This window comes from Gallinula chloropus (genome assembly GCF_964237585.1).
Source record: "Gallinula chloropus genome assembly, chromosome: 15".
NCBI lineage: Eukaryota > Metazoa > Chordata > Aves > Gruiformes > Rallidae > Gallinula > Gallinula chloropus.
This window is the reverse complement of record NC_140100.1, coordinates 6,263,011-6,283,570: the sequence shown is the minus strand read 5'-3', so window position 1 is coordinate 6,283,570 and position 20,560 is coordinate 6,263,011. Positions and strand designations below refer to the sequence as shown.

General features: G+C 43.3%; 1 protein-coding gene across 3 annotated transcripts in view; it reads right to left on the bottom strand.

Moving 5' to 3' along the window:
• The window catches only part of SMURF1 (SMAD specific E3 ubiquitin protein ligase 1), a 42,365-nt gene that overhangs the window by 21,304 nt on the left and 501 nt on the right, over nucleotides 1-20,560 (bottom strand). The gene's annotated exons all lie outside the window — the stretch shown is intronic.

The window sequence follows — 20,560 nt, the reverse complement described above, 5'->3', positions numbered from 1 at the left end:
ACACAGAAACACACTAACAAGGGCTGATGTGTTCCTTAATAACAGAAATCATTACAAAAACCTGCACAGGACCACTGGAAGAAAAAGGCTCATGAAGTTCCCAGTTACCCGAGACTGTGCAACACAAGACCAGTAAAGCACGTTTTAAGAATGAACTGATTGAGATGCAAAACTTGGAGAAATGCTAAGAGTTATGGAATTAGTCCAGGAACTTTGCAGAGATAAAAAAAGGGAGATCAATAGGAAGCTGATTGAATGCTGATGTACAGAGCCAGAGAAGGGCAAGCAAATCAGAGGTGGAAACAAGCATATCCAATTATCTGTCACACTAACTTTTCTTTCTCTTCTTCCCCCTCTGCTCATCCATAACAAATACCTGATATAAAGGCTACCTCCCAGATTAAATCTTTCATTAAATCCTGGCTATTATATCAGTTTTCTTACGACTTGCTATGCCCTCCTCTAATCCAGGCCAAGCACCTTCTCACACTCTGCAGAGTCTCCTGTTTCCTAGAGCTAGACACAAACCCCGAGCATCGCTGGCTGCTGGAGTGGTACACACAAGCCTCAACTCCAAAAGCAGAAGCTGCCCGTGGAAATTATTTGCCCCATGGTACACAGGGCAAACTCCAGCTACAGGAAATTCCTATTTCTCACTCAAACCATATATCCAGGGGCTTTTTTTTTAAAGTCTATTTTTAGGGCAGGCCTTTCATAAACTGCTGCTTCACCACCTTCAGCCAACCATTTGCCTTGGCTCTACATGGCTGCTCAGCTGTAGGAAACACAGTCGGAGATGCCGGGTCAAGAGCGAGACCGTCACTGATGAAGCCTCCTCTGCCATCAAGAACATGCCCTTGAAGGGATGTCTTCTCTCACAACCCTGTACCTGTTCTTTGCAGACCATCTCACAGCCACTTTCTTACAGAACCGGAATTCAGAAGGTACTATCTCCACTTTACAGCCATGCTCAAAACACCCTCCTGATGACACAGTTTTAACTGAGAAAACATTAACAGAACATCAAGTCATTTATACCCACTGTTCTGTTTTTAAAGCTCAGCCCTCCACCCCCACCAACACACCTGCCAAGTGGAGTAATAACTGCAGAGAGAGATTTCCCAATTTCAGTCAAGGTTTTCCTTTGTTAAAGTGTCCACAAACGGTCTCCCAAATCTCTGAAAACGAACTATATGCTCAGGCTTCAGCTATAGTGTCAGCTTACTGTATGTGCTGGTAAGAAACAGAAATATCTAGGAAGAACTCAAAATTTCTGTTTAACCACACAAAATAACAACCCGTTCTCAGGGCAAATACAATCCCTTAGCTGACAGCTAAACAAAAAACAACTTCATTAATGACAAAATTCCTACTGGAAATACAAATTGGCATCTTACATTTACAATACACTGTCTATCACGACGGGCTCATCTTGCACATATACTCGTGCTCACATTTTGAAAGAGACACCCATGTGTGCCATACATCATCGTCACCATAATAAAGTTCAAAACACACCACGAAACTATGGGGCTCAATTTTCTTAAATCACATTAAAACTATGGAATAAATCCATGCTGAAGTCTTAATACTTAGATTTTATAGTTACCCAAGCACTGAGAAAGCATCTGGAAAAAAATTCCTAAAGCATGAAAAACATGTTCCTCCACCCACATGCACTCATAACTCGGATTCCAAACTGAATTTTACTAAGATTGCCAAAAATATTCTGCACTTTTAACACTTGGAGTATTCAAAGCACCTTTTTCCAAATCCCTACTAATGTTGATACCTAACAGGCCCATATCCTCAACGCTGCTCACGGTAGGTCCCAGGCAGCGCTGGGGGTGAAACTCAAACCTCATCCTACTCCCACAGTGCCAGGGAACAAAAGGTCCTTTCTAGAAACACTGCTCAAATGTTCAGATATATAGATTTGTTTCTCTGGAAAGTGCTAGATGAACAACAGTGAATTACTAATCAAATACAGAAAATAACCCCCCGAATTCTCTATACAGGCAGAAATTACGTGTTGAATAGCTGACACTCCTGTAACGGGGAGCGAGAGCCCCTGTGCCGCACAGTCAGCGCTTCAGTGAGGTGTGTTTAATTTAACATGCCTCTGATCTCCACTTTCACAAGTTAAATTTATAAAGCATTAAACACCTTATTTTCATTACCAGAAAGCAGCTTACAAGGACTGTCTCATGCAGCTGATCATTTGCTTGCTAATTCAGTACATAAAAGGCTCTTCCACTAAATATTATGCTCACCATTAAAATAGAAATTTGGGTTCCCCTTCTTGACAGATACTCTCTCTGGGACTACCCATCCCACACTGCTACAGCCCTACCTGGCTCTGTATCCAGGCTGCAAGACTCCAGTTACATTTCTGCATTAACAGCAGCTTTTCCACCCCTCATAAAACATCATCCAATTAATGGACTTTTTACTAGACATTAATTTTCTAAGTCTGGGAGAAAAACCTACAGAACTGCTCTCCTGAAGGAGGAAAAAGTAGAGGACAAGAGACCAAACCCAGGCACAGCACGTGCTGATGCTTACCACACACCTGGAATTGGGAGCCCAAGCAACCATATAAATTAAAACAGATCCAGCCTTGGGGTCCTGTCAATGGAGCAAAACATATTTCAAGTGATAAGAACAGAACACGCCACTTTTGTGCTTTCTAATCCTGTGTTATCTCCAGCTCTCTTCATACACACATTATGTTGCCTCCAAATATCTGTCTGTTTTGCAGAAAGCAGAGGAAAATAAAAAGGCTGGCTTTCCACTGCAAAACACATAAAACCTGTGAAAGCAGAAACCTTGGTACTGGAAATCCTGGCGAAGTTTGACTAGATACAGCCAAGCAGCATTTCAATAGAAACACTGAGTTTCTGTCAAACAGCAAAAGGTCTAAAACTTCCAAGCTAAAATGAAGTATATTTTTCAGCTTAAATCCTAAACCATACGTTTTCTCTCTCCAAAGACTGGCTGGTATTTACAGCCTTTCACATACAGGTAATGTCAATATTTCAACAAAACAGTTTGCATGTTAAACGCTACTGTAAAGCAGGAAAACCAAATGCAGTTTAACACATTCTCAATTGAAGAACTGAGATTTGCTTTTCCAGACAGAACTAGCGTGTAGCTGCTTTGATATCTTACTTCAATTAAATAAGGCACAAAAAAAATAAAAAATCAACTTTATATGAATAAAATTTTCCAAAGGGGAATACTGCAATAAACAGTATAAAATTAATGTTTGGTTTTCATCAAGTGTTAAGTAGATTGCTTAAAAGCAAGAACACTGTTATTTAAAAAATGAATGGTGGCATGTGTAAGTTGTAAACTATGTAAACTATTAGTTCATCCCGTGAGGGCTTAAATGTATCCATAGAAGAGTTTCAGTTAAACAATTCACATGGAACATTTCCTTAAAACTAAATATACAGGTTTGGCTCTGGTCACAGTTGGACTGCTCGACTCGGCGTTAAACTAAAGCAGGACTGTGAAACAAGAAGGAGAAGCTGGCAAGGGAACTGTGGAGGTGACCCAGGATGCTGCTGATGCTGAAACTAACTGCCAGCAAAATAAAAAATAAAAAAAAAAAATTTAAAATCTTTAGAACACTGAAAATGAGAAACAACAAGTTTTGCTAGAGTAATTTTTAGAAGTTGCAGTTAAATGTATAAAAGACTGATGACCACTGTGGTCACAATCTTCAAGAATCCACATTTTTTTCATTCATTTGGAAATATTTGAGTGAAGAATCTCCAATAACAAAATTCCAGAGAAAAAAGAAATTCAGCCTACAGAATATTAGATATATAAAAAGAATAAACCTCAGGAAAAGCAGTGGACTGGGCTTAGGCTGCTTTAGTAAAACTGCCACGTTTTATAATTCTTTAATAACTGGACAGTCATATAACAAGCAGAAATCAACCACAAAGAATAACACTTAACCAAGCACCTCTTCTAACATTACTAACAGCTTCCGTAACTGCTACCAGAACAAATTCCAACAGGTACTGGATGACTTTTCAAGAGGCACAGTCAACACCCCAAATTTTTTTTGCAAGTAAATGAAAAGCATTCTTTCTTTCAAGCAAGGCATCAGTACCTATCCCTGCTTTAAAACCACATACCTCAGGTTAACTAACGACTTACAACCTTTCCCTAATTTCTAACTGGTTTCCATGCACGTATTTTAGCTGAGGTGCAGTATATGCTGACTGCTTTTTGGCATGTTTGGATAGAAACATAAAAAGCCTTGAGTCTTGTCATATAAAGCTTTTCAAAGCCATGGGCCTCAGTGCCAAAGAAACTTTTTTCCTGCTCTTACAGCTTTTGCCTTCCTTATTCACAAATCTGTTGCTCATTTTGCGGTAAGCATGATAACAAACAGATGAGAAGCAGAAGTACTTTCTGAACAGACCGAGAGCAAGCTCAGATTTAAAAATCAGGGCGGTGAAGAGTTAACAGTGTATAAAAACCTAGAGCAATGAGCTCATTTTGTTCTAGGCTACTTAAGGAATGGACAGCCAAGAATTGAATCAGCTGCAGTTCATTCAGAAGTACTTCTTTCTTCCATAGCTCCCTGGGTTGTCGGTATCAACCTAAGGATAGCAAACACACCAAGATCCAGGTGGTGCTGGAAAGAAGTGGCATAGCCTAATGGCCCATAATAAATGAAGTTTTGATCTTAGTACTGAGGTAGAAATGATTTTAGTGTCTTGTGGGGAAAAGTGTAGGATTTGTCCAAGCTAGATGGAATTAAAACATTCTACTGATTTCTGTTCCTGATGGTTGCATTGTTACCAGCTCTCCTGGCTGTGGTGTTGAGTCAACAGCTCTGACCCCCTTTCCTTTGCTGGGTTTCAGCTGCTGTCAGTGAAGAAAGGACAGGATAGACTACTAAAATAGGAAGACTCAGTTGTGTTAAAAATACTGTCAGGTAACACTATTACCACAAAAAATGACAGAGTTCTTCCAAACACCCCCTGGGTACCTTGGTGTAGCAAATCTGCACCAAAAAGGTGGTGAGTGGTTTTGTTCACCACGCACAACTGACACTGTACGTTGACAGAGGAGCAGGGTTTCACATCCAGCACAGCCCAGGGGTTTTCTCAGTCCATTCAGCCAGGCTGAGCAGAGCTCAGTTGCTGGTACAGACACAACCACCCGGTGATCAGCACGGAGGAGGATCACCCTTGCAGCCACCACCATCAGATCCGTGTTGTGGGGCAACGTTAATCCCAAGCCTGTTACAGCAACTCTGCGTACTGACACTGGGGGTAAAAAGAGGGAAAAATACTTTGGGAATTTCCCATACAAAAGCTAAAATAAAAGGGCAATGTTTCCATTCAGGAAGAGGAAAGAAAAACTGTGTTCACCCAAATTAAATTCTTGGCATCACTTTTGATTTTGAATAAAGTACATCAGCTGGTTTAGAATATTGGTTTTAATTCCTGGAAAATTTCAACTCTAAAAACAATCTCTTCAGTCATTTGTTTTGTGATTATTCAGCCCCTTACAAGCCCTTTTAACATCTGCCCAAGATGTTACAAACCCCTCTCCAGTTTTTTCATTTGTTCAGCTCAAACTCTCCTTGTTTGCAAATGAAAAAAACAGAGGAAGCACCAAACACACGACCTGTATTTGTGTAGAGCAGAGATGCTAAAAGGTGAGCAGCAATGTTGGGTAACTGCCAGTCAATAAGCTCCCCTTGGCTTATTAGCCCGGGCTCTGCGCCAGCGCTGACCTGGCAGGGGGTGCGTGGGGAGCAGGGGGGGGGTCAGTGGTGGCACCAGCTCAGGCGGAAGGAGTGGGGGGCCTATGTATGTGCAGGAATAGGGAAGTTAAGGCGGAGGGGAAAGGAGAAGAGAACAGAAGAGAGGCTTGTTCCAAAAAAAGCCTGCAATTACAGAGATATTAATAGCTTTGGGAAGCCAAATTTTTATGATTTATTCACCTACTTTTGTTCTAGTAACCCCAGTACAGAACCACCATTTTCTTCAATAGGTCATTTGTCCATCTGTTCCGGGAAAAACATCCCTATGTAGCAAACTTTCCTAGGAACTGGCAGGAAGGCTTTTATGTAGAGAAAAAAAATATCTGATTTAATAACCAGCCCTATTTAAAAGCTACAATAGACGAATGATGCATAAGAGATTGTTTTGTTGCTATTGTCCTTACACAGTAAGCCTTGTAGAGACTGTGTATGTGCTTCTTGTAGACAATCCACCTAATCACTTATTAGTCACACAAGTGGTAAATCCCTAAAAGTACTTTGGCTCAGGTCATGCAAACACTGGATGAACTAAGTTCCATCAGTTCTCATCTGATTTCCGAGCAGTGAGATGCCCGTGACCGCTGCTCTGCCCGAGGAAATGTGGGTCAATACGTGTGCATCCTACTGCTGAATTTGCACGCTCTCCAGGGACTGGCAGCAGTGTGACTCAGGATCACCAGGCTGGCTGCAGGCACACGCTGCACATCTATTAATGAGATTAGCGCTGCTCCTCGCCGGTGTGCTCACACTACACCACCAGTCCCCTGCAAGGGATCTCCAAGGAGTCCGGCACACACAGGAAAATACTCTGCCTCTCCTACGGCCCTGCTCCAGCTGAAACGTTCAAATGATTTAGGAGGCTGACAGGCACGTTGCAGGACGGGAGCTGTTAAAAGGAAATGTCTCACTTCAGATAATTAATCACCCGTTGTGTTTGAGGATAAACATCCCGATCTAACAGGCATGTGTTTCTCACAGCTGAGCAGCAGCGAGATGGACAACCCAAACTCACTGCTGGTTCAGAGCTGGAAGCAATGCTTGGGGATGGAAGGCAATGCTGAGCATCGCTGCTCTCGGGGCATGCTCTAGCTGGACATGGTTAACCAACAATCCCATGTTAGCACCCCCTTCTTCCAAACACAATTTCCAACTGGTATCAAAGTTCAGCAGATCCACGTTGTATCAGTGTCACCACTCTTACACAAGCAAAGCCATCCTCTTTGCTTTAGGTAATGAAAATACAATGTCTCACTCTTGCGTGACCTGCAGGAGGCACAAAACCAAGCTGAATAGCACCAAACACAATTTCATGAAAAGAAGGCTTTTATTGAGAATAAAGCTGTATCAGCCTATGTGTTACTCCCTTGTTCTAATTATATAGGACAGCATCTATTTAAACTGCCAAGTTAATGACTTCAAATTTGATCAATAGTCTCTGTTTATTCAGCCCAGCGCTACTGACAGTCACCAGGGATGAACAACAAAACAAACAGGCTTGTCAGAGCCAATCTATGGTTGAGCAAGAAAAACCAATCCACGATGGCAAACACCCTTCCACTCAGTGGGGAGGTGGGGGGGGGGGGGGGGAGGTCTGTCACCTACAGAGAGCGAATAGGTCCCTCTCCTTTGTGCCCACAAAACATGTGTCCACATTGCTCTGCTAACAACCAACTCGTGAGTTGAGCGAGCTCAGGCAGAACTAACATCACAGACACAGAAGGACTCCAGCCCTTATCTTGTACCATCTAGCTATGTTAAGTATTTCCATCTGTTTTCAGATTAAGCGTGGTAGGACATGACAGCAACAAGAGGACGTCACTAAGCCTTTGGACCACGAGCTGTGACTTCCCTCACTGCCACCGTACAAGCTACAGAAGGAAACTTCCTTTGGAGCAGCTTCAGGAAAGGCTGGAACCATCTTCTTGAAAGCAGGATGAAAAACGTCCGTGACAACCTCCAGCCAAAAGATGCTAGGAATGTTTTACTTACAGACTGGCTTCAGAGAGCAAAATAAAAATAGCATTTAGAAAGAAAACAGATAATGTACAGCAGGCCTGCAACATTCTAGCTTTTTTTCTTTTTAATTAAAAAATTAAAAGAATTTTTTTCATTGCAAAGTCAGTTTCTCAACAGTGGCTTAACAGCAATTTACATGAACATCATCCCCCGGGAAGATTTTTTTAAGAATAACTTGCAAGTTACTCAATAAAGGAAACCCCCTTTCTGATCCCATGTGAATCTGCAGTCACAGAGGCTGGGAAAGCATTTTAGTGTGTTATTCTGACTAGGATGTTCAGTCACAGTTTTCTCAGCTTTATGCATTCATCCCTTTGCCTGTAACAGCAACTGTTTGCTATTTCCCTCCTGCAAGATGTCAGTGGCTATTACATCAATACAGTGTAATCCCACTATTGCTCCGAGATACCTCGATCAAAGGTATTATATAAATAAAGTGGAGCCTGAATGAAGAGACACCACGTCTCTTGCTACACGACCTTAATACACATTTCATATTCAGGCTCAGGATTTAATGGAAATGACACCACTGGGCTGCAGGATCCTGCAACAAAAAATATGAAGAAAGTTCTCCTAAACAAAAAAATCTTTTTATCAAACTGTTGTATTAACACATCCAGAGTCCAAAATTTAGTATCTTTTTTAAAAAAAAAAAAGGCAATACATGAGGACAGCTGGTTCAGTTAGAGCTGAAGATGTTTGCTTCCCATTTTACATTGATTAGATCGATCCAATACGTTACATTTTGCACGGATGGTTAACAGTCCTAATATTCCAGACAAAATGAAATGCTGGATGAGGAAAATTCTCACCAGGGCTTGCTCTCACTGGATACATTACTTACTCTCACGGTAATTTAGTGTAACAGAGGCCTAACAGTTTCCCTGAACAGGATTCCAAAGCCCATCACTTCAGGTGATGATGATCCCAGAAATGCCTGTTCCTTCGCTGCCTTCTCAACACGGGTGCTGTGCTTGGAAACAGGCCAGCACTTGTTCTGTGGGAACCATAAAGTAACCTTGTTTTCTTTAGGAAGAAGGTGATTCCCATTTATCAAACAGTTGAGATATTAAAAGCAAGCCCTTTATTTGCACTCATATGACTACCAGGATTCACACTCCTTGGAATCTGATACTGTCCGAGCACTAAATGAAAACTACGAGACAGAACCAAGAGAGAGCAAAATGTAATAAACAGCTTTCATAAGAGAAAAGCCTTTAAACGCCATTTCACTCCTTACTAAAATAAGCTATGTGGCACTAATTTGAAGTGATAGTGCTGTTCTTTTAATTAAAAAACGCCAGTAGGAGGTTGATGCATTGGTTGATGCTGGAAGCGACATGCTCATAGGATGCAGATGAATCTCTGTGTAAGGAATTAACGCACAATTTCATCTGGGTTAAAGGCAAAACAACCCCCCTAAGTCCAAACAAACATACAGAGAGTGTTATTACAGGTGCTTGATAAAGTCATCTGGGTGTTTGGCTCTGAGAATGTCAAGTCCAGGGAGCAAACAAACCCCAAAAATACACTCAGTCCAGTTGTGCAACTGGGAGTTTAATTCACGAAGCCTGACTTACCTACAGCTGTGTAGTGAACTTAATACGCATAGATCACTCCCCTCCCTACCTCAGAGCTCCTCTCCCACCATATCCTGTCCACATGGCTAGGACCAGGACCACACACCCCTCCTCATCCCCTCAGGCAGCACTGGGGGACCACAGGTGATGGAATTTTCTACTCATCTCCTTGAGTCTTGGAGACCCAGTATGCGTAACATCTCCGTCCTTATCAAATTGGACTGAAATCAGACGAAGAGCAAAACATTGGTCAAGGGAGAATGACAAGTGCAGTCCTTTTTCAGCTTGGTAATTTTTTAGCCTGGAAAGATGATTAAGCTTGTCCCATAAATTTATCCATCCACCTTATGGGGAACTAAGGCAGCGCTGTCTCCCAAAATCTGAAGACAGCTTCCATGTGCCAGATTTCACCACTGATTTGTGAAAGCACCAAATTCCTGAAAAACAGATTAAAATCAGCTTTCTGATGTAGAAGAGATCCCTGCAGAAATATTTGCTGGGTCCTCTTCCCCTTGGCCTTGCAACATCTTAATTCCACCAGGCCAGAAGAGACTCACAGCCATGACCGGGACCTCCTGCATGCTGCTGTCATAAAAAGAGAGCTCTATATCAGCATCTGGAAGCATGAATGTCCTTCAAACTGGCAGCTGCTCCGCCTGGTACAGCCTCCCTGGTGAAGAAACATGACAGAAACAAGCAGGCAAGCAGGACACTTTCTCTTTACTTGGTATACAGACTATGAAAGAGAAGTCAGTTTATCTAAAGGCTTCTAGTATATTTACTCACCACTCCTACAACGACTATTTCAATCACGTTTACGCTACCAGCATCATCTCACACATCACAGATTAAGCTGTTGCCTTCTGGTGTTTCCAAGTCTGTTTTCTCTCTGCACACTTGTAGGATTTACATCCTAAGGCAACGATAAGAAAAACTGGTGCTACTTTCCAACTGGGCTTTACTTTCATCCCCCCCCCCATATCAAAAATAGTTCTCATCTATGCCCCAGTTCAATTTGGAAGCAGCACATGCAGACGTGATAAGCATCCTGCGAAGGAAATGCCTTGAATTGCAGGCTCCTTACAACACATTTTCCCAAGCAACTTTTTATAATTCCCATTTGGTGGCTGGTGTGCTAATTCCTATTCAAGTTTATCAAAACATTATTTGCAGACAAGTCAAATTACTTCTATGATTGAAGAAAACAAAAAAAGAAAATCACTGTGACTAAATCCAAGCCAAGATGCCGGATTAAACCCAAGTATTATTTATCCTGTTACCAGACAGACCTTTAACTCTGAGTAGGTATTTAATTTTAAGCTGAAGAACACTACACAGAAAAGCGCCTATTTACATGCTGCTTTTGTTTGCCTGAGTCTTTCTAGACCATGTACAAGCATTACTAATCAGAGCTGGTGACAGCGCAATTATTGGAGCTGATTACATTACCCTACGCAGATCTAGGGGTTGGTGTCAGTCTGGCCAACTGACATACAGCACCATAAACTGGCACAGGTAACAGACACACCTAATTAACCCATCTCAAAACAAAGTCTATTAACATTCAATTCCCTAGAAAAACTTGGAAAGAAGGAATAAAAGATGTAGGTGCTCCCACTACGGTGTATTAGGTGTTCATGCAGCGTATTATATTTTAGGTAATTACTGCACAGTAGGCAGAAGTCAGTCTTACAAAGAGCCAGGCATTTATTCCTATAACCTGTGCTTTTGCAGTAGCAAATGTAACGTTATTTAATTATGGGATCTCTGGGAAAAGGTGCAGGGGCAGAGATTTAAACCCAAGTTTAACATGGTTACATCACACAGCTACCAAGTTGAAAAAAGTCATTAAGGAGTGAGTTCATGTTTCGGACCCCTCTGACTCCAGAACATTCACGGGCTGATGGGCCATGCTGTGTTTCAAGCAGTTGTGCTATTTGCCCCTACAAGCTTTAACTTCCCATAATGCCTTTTAACCTTATTTCACCTGTACTTCACTGTGAAAGGGGAACCCCAACAGAAGCGTTTTCATTCTGGTTAAAAACAACTTCAGTAGTGGGTTAAACGCAGCAGCAGATCACAGCATAAGAACTCTTCCCATTAAGAAATAACTGGGAGCTGAGAAATTAGACACAGCAGTTGCCTGCAAATGCCAAAAGCCCCAACACTTCAGGCTTCTCTTTTATTTTAGCAGGCCATTTCTGGTGTCTCTGCTCCGATGCTCAGTAGGTGTTTACAGACACACTGCACGTGAACATGCCCACGGTGGTACTCAGCCTGACGTTACCCATCTACAGACACTTGAGAGATACAGGAGATATTGCTTGGAATTTCTACTACTACACAACCTCAAGTAAATACAACTGCATAAACCCAGAAAATGCACCCAATTACTCTTTCAAAGGCTGACAGCAAAGCTTTAGCTTACATCACCTACCCAATTCCAAACCCCAAGCTTACTGATCTAATGGATTCTCTCCCATTAAAAGTACCCAAGAAGCCTTGTTCAACGAGGTACCCACTCATTTGACTTATACCTGTAGACTATGACACCTCCAGATTTTAATTCTAAGTGGAAAATGAAGTCCCTACCTGCTTATAAAAACGTCTGCACACGTGGAGGGAAAAAAAAACCCCACAACAACAACAAAACCCATCCCACATCAGCTGCAAGGAAAGAACAAGGCTTCCCTGGAAGCGCATCAATCACTGCAGGTCTGAATGAAATGGAAGCTCTGCACTTGTGTAGTCAAAATAAAGGTGTTAAAGGAACAGCACAAGCCACACACTCAGTTCATTTTCACAGGCAGTCTGGACTTTTCTTTTTTTTGCTTTTGTTCTTCAGTAAGATGGAGCACATGCTTTTCAAAAGATGTTTCCTTTCCAAAAAAACCATTTTGGGTCATACATCCTGTGTACTAGAAGATGTAAAAACACCAACCACAGGGACCGACTGCTCTGCTTTACTTGGGGGATGCAATACAGATCACATTAGGGGCGCAAGGAAGAAAAGTCAAGATGGTAGGGGAAAAAAAAACCCAGAGATCAGTTAGCAGTTGCCTCAAATTCAAAATAAATTAAAAGGTAATGATCTTCAATGAGGTTTTGACCTTTATTTTTTTTTCCTAAACAGATAAAGTGACAAAGGAGAGCTTTTAATACAGTGTCCTGGAAACTAGAGAGATTAATTAGAAGAATCGATTTTAATATGTGTAAATTGGATTTGCTGTTTTGTGAAGTAAGCAAGAGATGGAAACTTTAAGTTGCTAAGAACATACACAGTTTATTTTAGTTTAGCCATTAGAGGAAATAGGCAGATTTTTACGGAAGGCAAAAATACAAACACATGAAAAGGTCAAAGAAAACACTATTCCTCCTAATTCACTCATATAAAAATACCATTCTACTCCAGATAATAAAACCTACCAAGAAAGACCTCATCAACGTCAAGAAAAAAAGGCTGCATCCTATTGAAAAAAATACCTTTTTGCCTACTGCTGGTTGCCAGTAAAAGCAAAAACTACTGCAAGAGAAAGATAATACAGTGTTATCTATGAAAGAAAGAGAATCAAATTCTATTTGCTTGCAAGGCTTCTTCATAATCAATTGGGAAAGAACCATCTACCATTCAAAACCTCCAACCATGGCTGAACTGCACATTAGTGAGGACATTCAGGGACACATAATCTTCCTGGAGTATTCTAGTGGTCAATACTACTTGAAGTTAATAGCGTGGTTTAACATTGCCCTTTATTCCTAAATGGGCTGCTGTATATTCTTACAAGGGAATCAGGAACCAAAGTGTAAAACAGAAAGCTATTACAAACACCTAATTCCACAAGATTTTCCATCGTTTCTTATGGTCATAACAGCACGATTTAGGATTATGAGCTTAACCCTTATGAACTGCTTCATCAAACAACAGCCAGCCTAAAAGGCTGGTGCTCACCGGGACGGGGATGCTGGAGCCAGGCCTCTGCCAAAGCCAGCTCCCTCCAGCTGTGGCGGAGGTGAGCACATCTGGATCAGCCTGTGGCACCACACAGTCACTGGGGCAGGGGGATTGTGCATTATTTTTGCATCACTCTCAAACAATACTGGATTGTTTTACCCACAAAACAGAAGAACAAGCCTCCCATTTAAATACTCGCCATTAAATTGTATTAGTATGCATCATCGTGTTCATATCCTCAAAAAACACCAACCCCAACAGGCAAGAGGATTTTTTCAGGGGGGAGGGGAGGAAGAGCAACCCATGCTCTGCCAGCTTTATCTAGCTATGCAGTGAATTGGGTAGCCTTGGGGATTTTTTTGCCTGCTGTGCTTTAGTGTCCTTGACAACAAGCCAGTTTGATTTTTGGCCTTTAACTTGACAAAAATGACTTACTGAAGAGGAAGGCATCAAGCTATTACAGCCCTGTGGAGAGATCCTTTCTAAAACAGCATGCAGGCTTATTCTGCCAATTCAACTAGAGTATCGTTGAATTTATCATCCAGCTCCCAAATATTCCCAGTGTAGTTGCCGGCTTGTAAGAGAGTATTTGAAAGAAAAACTCTCAACGTTTTTGCTCTGTCCTCCCATAGTGTTTTGCCACTTTCACAAAGGAAGAGAGAGATGGAAAACAGAGAAAAATATCCCCAGGGATCTCCTCTCTGAGATTACTGAATTTTCCTTCAAAGAGATGTGAAACAAAGTTTGAAAACATGTAGCATCTTAATTTGTTATGGACCTACCGACTCTTCTTTAGCAAACATATGTGCAGGTTTCTTTTTATGCTGCATTAACACTTAAATAAATCTTTTATATGTTGATATGTACTAACAAACAAGCTCTAGCAAAGCTGACTGCTTGGTTTAACGCTCCTCTCTTTTCTGTTTTCCCCTTCCCAAAGTGAACTCCCCTTCTAAAGGAAGGCAACACATGCACATACCTCAGCTTTTCAAAGTCCAGCATCTTAGTTTAAACTCTTCAGCCAGGCTTACATGGAGAAGGCAAGTCTGTGCTGAAGCAGCTGAGGTATGAGCACAGGCTTTCTTCTGCCAGTTTTCTCACAGTGGGTGACAATTTTTTGGCAATGAGGGGGTCAGCAGACCGGCAAGGAGGTAACATCTTCAATTACTGCAGCAGTACTTGCAGGAACACATTTGCAAGCACCTGAAACATCACAATCTGGGAATGGTGCAGCTTCCTCACCACCAGTCATAACACAGCACCCACCAGCTGCATGCCCAACTCCAGGCTCACTAATATACACACTAAAGAAGGTGAAGTGGGATCAAGGTAAAAAAGCTGGAAGACCATCAACTGTAATCTCGTCCTTGTCAACAGAGGAGGCATCCTGGCATCAGCAAGAGCAGCGATGTCAAGCAACCTTGACAGAGACACACATCCCAAAACCTAAACAGATCCACGACTGGAGAAACACCACAGTGGTTGTCAACAAGTATCTCCAGACTCCAATTCTCACAGACCCCTCTCCTGCTCCGCAGGTGTCAGTGAAGGAAAAAACACCCCAACATTTTCAGGAAGAAGGGTAATACAAGAACAAATCAGCATCAGTTTTCATATCAAAGCACTAATACAGGTAAAAGCTTTCAATTTTACTGTGAAAAGGACCAAGTGCTGGAGTATTTTGAACATTTCCAGCAGAATAATAATGGAAAAGCATATCAGAAAAGATTAAATTCCTAATTTAGAGAAAAAGATGGCAGGTGGAATGTCTCTTCTAGCTTTGTTTTTTAATACTGCCTTCACTCAAGCTGTAAATGAGCTGCCTTGCTGTGTACATACCTAAACTTCATGCATGTGTGGATACATGCACAGAGTATACCATGCCAACTGATTTAAAGGCACCTTTTCCAAACCACTCTGCCCCACCAGGCCACCTCAACCAACACAGCCCGAACCAGCGAGGCAGCCGAACGGGTAGTTAACTCCGGCACCATTAATAGCAGCGAGTAATCTAACCAGATTAATCCAACTTTAAGCATGTCAACTGGACTTGCTTCAAGTTGGGCAGCACTCCAGGTAAGCTTCCAAAACACACACACACAGGGGCTGTACTTCCATACTGTACTTCTCTCTGACACACCGAGCACACCTCCAGCCAGAGACAGACACATCCATGAGGTCTTGTTTATTTATGGCAGCAGTTCTTGCTGTCTCCAAGCTGCTGTAAGAGATGAGCTACACAGCACGTACATCATCGTGGTGTAAAACCAACTGAGAAACTGGAAACACTGCTTATATGGATGCTTAATTCCACAACACAAAGAGAACACACTATGCTATAAAATCGTAGAATTGTGATAAAGGCATGTAAGGAAACAGGCAAGAACAACTGTTAGACTGGTGGGCAGCATGGAATTAAAAAGAAAGAAGAAATCATTAAGTGACTGCACAGCCACATCCCAAACTGCATTTCTTTACATGAAGACATTCAGTTTGAGAAAAAGAAAGTTTCAAGTTACAAATAAAGTAGTTATTGTTTCTACTTTCCCTTCCTGAGGGGAATATTCAAACAAACTCCTTTTGGAGATTTGATTTACTTCCACGAGGACAATGGTTCTGGCACAGCTCTGACTTACTGGGAGAAACAAAAAAAAAAAAGGGGAGACTCACTACCCATCGCCTGCCCAGAGGAAAAGGCTGCTCTTTGGATTCCCACTCAAGCAGCCCTGAGATGCCAGCTGGCTGGCTGCAAAGGCAGCTCTCTGCACTTCCCCTCAGGACAGCAAGGTTTTTTTTCTGTTGGAGTCCCCACAGTCCCTTTACCATCCCTATCCAAGGGCTGCTCAATAGCCACAGCTTCACCTTGGTGAAAACACCACTACTTTGAAACACAAATGGGGAAGAGAGGCAGAGAGAGATGAAGTGCCTCGCTCAGCATCGCACAGGAAACCTGCGGCAAAGCTCAGCGTCGAGTTCCAGCCCAGCGCTCCAACCACAGCCAGGCAACCCGCTCCCAGAAGACACAGAGCAGAGAAAATCCTTATGAGAAGAACATAACAGGACGTAGGTTTCGACATACTCACAGATTACCATGCAGAGTAAATCTGGAGCTACTAAACTGCCACTTCCCACCGTGTTTCCCCATTGCACGAAGTCAGCCCGATACCGGCCAGCCCGCTGCGTCTGCCTTCCTGCACCAGCGCTTTCACCCTGTAACCCCTGGTCTTCCTCACAAACACACACAACACTTCAGCCAGCCTACGAAGTATTCACCATATGTGGTACAGAGATCCCCATGCAGATACTCATTCCTTCTGAACACGGGACATAAAACTGTCCAGGTCACCAATGTTAGTGTGGCTATTGATCAGTCAGTTAACTCTGCTGCATCGATCAGTACGACACCAGTCACGAGAGGGAAGCCAAACGCACTGATGTTTGACACATCTGAGCCCGTACCGTTAGCAACACCCGGTGTCACCTTGCTGCTCTTCAGGTAACACCGTGTTTTATTGTCTGCTTGAAGTCACTGTGCTCTGTTATGGATTCCCTAAATGACAAAAGCTTGTCTGCAGACAGACACAGCAGGTTTTGGAGACACAACTTCCCTAAACTGTGCTGACTACACTGAGCGGAAAGCAGCATTCAGGATGCTCGTCTGCATCCCCTCTTTCCTCTTTCTTCATCACTGTTAAGCACCACCTTTCCTACCAGAATCAAACTTGCCACCTACAAATCTCCTCCAGCCCTTCCTCTCACCTCACAGACAGCGCCTGCTTCCTCATCATCTTCCTCACTCCTCCCCGATGCTTCTGACACAGTACTATGCTCTCCCACACTCCAGGGAGGGCTCCCACCTAAACTCCCTCAGCCCCAAAGCTGCACCAACAACCAGCCCAGCGCCTTCCCAGCCCAGCTCTGCCAAGGAGAACCACGTTGTGACACTCTGGAGCCCTCCAAACCTCGCCAAGGGAGATGCTCGGAGACAGCTGGTTGTATTCTCCTGTTAAACCAACTCTCCCTTTTCTGCTAAAGAAACTGGTTTTGCCATCAGCCCTTGACACGGCCCTGTGACCTAACACACAAGATCTTTCCCCCTTCCTGCTCCATCTATGAAGTGATCCATAAAGTTTAAACTAATGCCTTTTCCTTCCCGATCTTTCCTCGGTTCCACACTTGTACCAGAAGCCAGCCAGCTTTTAACACCTCAGCTGAGACACTGCTGAAAAAGCCCCAGTGCTGATGAAGCCAGAACAAAACTTGCAGCTTTGAGTTACATGTTTAGTCCACTTCTTCATGGACTTTCCAATTCCATCCGCAACCTTTGCCTGAAAGCTGGAATAGGAACGTCTCTGATACCCAGCAGAATGAGACTACAGTTTTCACAAACACTTCTGGGTGATATAACAGCGTGAGCAAGATGCATGTAAGCCTTGGAGATGCTGAACCCTTTGGAACTTCCCCAGGGAGCAGCGACCACAGCGGCAAACAAAGGTTTTAAGCAAGGACATCAGTAGAAAAGGGACACGTGCTCCATGAAGGTCCCCTGGCCTGCGGATCGTGTTCCTCCCTGACCCAGAAAATCCCAAGCTGACTGTTGGGAGTGCACACACACACTCACAACATCGCTTTAGGATTTATTGTTCTGGTAATTCTGCCACTGCTGCATCACCCCGATGGCCACAGGGATCCCCAGAGACCGTGGACTTAGTAAGTTTTACCTTACTTCGCCTAGCACTGCTCCAAGCAGCAAGAGGCAAGGCCGTGAGGATCTCTGGCTCCTACATCCCCAGCAGCAGTGAAAGCTCCCATGGAAACACGAGGAAATTTGCATAGGCTTGTGGAGAAACTGAGATATGATGGGAGGTGAGTGTGTGTCAGATCCATAGGACACAAAGCCATTTTAACCTGCTCTCTAACTTACTAATATTGGGGTTTTTTCCCCTCTATTTCTAACCAGGATGTGTTAATTGACATGTTACTTCATTACAGTCTGTACCAGGATAGGGCTGACACCAGTGTAAACTGGAAGATAATTTCTGATAGCCTGAAGAGCCATCACAGGACCCAGAACTTTTAGATCTACGTGAATAAAATAATCCCAACAGGCTGCTTCACAAATACCTTTTCAGAATACCAGAACATAACCCTGTCTTTAAACAGGAAAGATTCCACCACCGTTCCCTTCCCACACACAAAGTAACGCTCACAGGCACCTTCAGGATAAGTGGTATTTACACAGCTATTTTCAGTAGTGCAAAACATAAATGGTTTCTAATCACAGGAAAGACAATGCAGGCAGTAAGTCATAACAGGAGAGGTCCTCTGTCTGGAGGTAAATCTGCTCAAACCTCCCAGGAGCAAAGCAGATGTAAACCTGAAAGCTGTGCTAGCTACAGGTATTTGAAACAGGTAAGTCAGCACACAGGTCTCCAGTGAAGCCACGAGTACAGCACTGCCCAACGATTCCAAAGCCAAACCTCTCCCAAAGGAATTTACTTTTTGATTAAATACACCACTTTTTGTCACATCACTCAGGTTTCCTGCTTGTAAAAGCAGAACGTGTGTCTAAGCAAGCAGATTTCTTCAATATAGTTAAAAAAAGAGTTTAAAAACTGAATCCTAATCTACCCAGTTGCTCAATGAACTGAAACTTCTGTTTCTTCCAGAAAACGCTCTCAGCTAGCAGAGGAGACTACTGCACACTGAAAGCAAAGAAGCATTTTGATGCAGCATTCATCCTTTAGAACTAAAACCAACGGCCTCTGTCTGTTATTCAAATTATATCCTCCAGCTCAGAAGGGCTACAACCACGCGTAAGTTACTTAACTCACAACAATGTTATTGACTGACTGGCATGAAAATAAGCCACATTAATGACCAAGCTGACATTTAGTACACATCACCACAAAAACTCATTTCAGATCAAACATCATCCATACACCCTAAAAATATTTTCAGCCCTCTCATGTCCAAGAAAAGGATTTTCAGATTTACATTATCCTCACAACTTGGGTCTTCTAAAGCACAGGCAGTGCAGAATCAAAAAGAAAAAAAAAGAAAAAAAAAGGATTAAACCCAGGATTTTCTTTTTTAAGAGCTGCCTCTGCTGGATTGCATTAGATGCCAGAAGCGAGTTAACCTGTAACTGAAGTTTAACTAGTGCTGTTTTCTCATTATTTGACAACATTTTATGCACCCACAGAAGCAGCTCTACACAGATCAACACCAGTCACTGTAGCACTGTGTCTCCTTCAGCCCCAGAGATCTCCAAACATCCACCTGTTGCCTTTGAAAGACTGGACAGGGCCTTATTTATTAATAATTCACACAGCAGTCTCAAGAAGCAGAAACCCTGTCTCTTCCCATTAAAGCAGCAGCGCCGGTGTGGAGGGGAGCAGCTTCCAGAAGACTTAATCCAGATCCTTCAGGGTGCAACACAAATTGGCTTATCCACAGGCACGACACACACCACTGTCGGTGGCACCTCTCGCTTGGGGAAGGAACTTCCCAAGTTGAACGTGTGATTTGCCAAGCAAGAGAGCAAGTAGGGAAAAAAAAAAACCACCCCACAAACCAAACCAAAGCCATTAAAACAAAAAACACCCCCCCCAAAATGTCTCAAAGCAACTAAATGCAGGTTTGATTGTTAGCCACGGAGTTATCGTCCTTGGCACACACGGGGGATGTAGGGGGGGGGTGTTATTAACTAATGAGAAGCAAGGCAAAGCACAAAGGGCTTTGCTGAAAGCCAGCCTGTGGGAGAGGTGGCCCTGGAAATATTCCTGGGGCAGGTGCAGGTGAGACCCCAGGAAGGTGCCAGGGGGGCCTTGCCTGCTGAAGGGAGCGTCACACAGCCCTCCCACCCTTCCATCTCACGGGCTAAGTGGGGAAGAGACCCCAAGAAGGGGCAGGGTGGCCTGGTTTGCCAGGAGGGGTGTGTTACACTGGGAAAAGTGCAGAAGAAACCCCCCTGGAAATGGGAAGACGCTCCTGGAATCGGGGGAGGGGGGGACACATGACAAACAAGGACCCCTCTCACCATAGGGACGGTGCAGAAGGCACCCCGGGAAGGGGAAAGGTGAAAGAGAGAGAGGGAAAGATAGGGAGGGAGAGAGGGAGGGAGGAACACCCCCTTTTCCCCCTCAAAAACGCACACCCCCCCCCATCCTTCCCCAGCCCAAGAGGGCTAAAGCAGCCGGCGGAGCCCACACC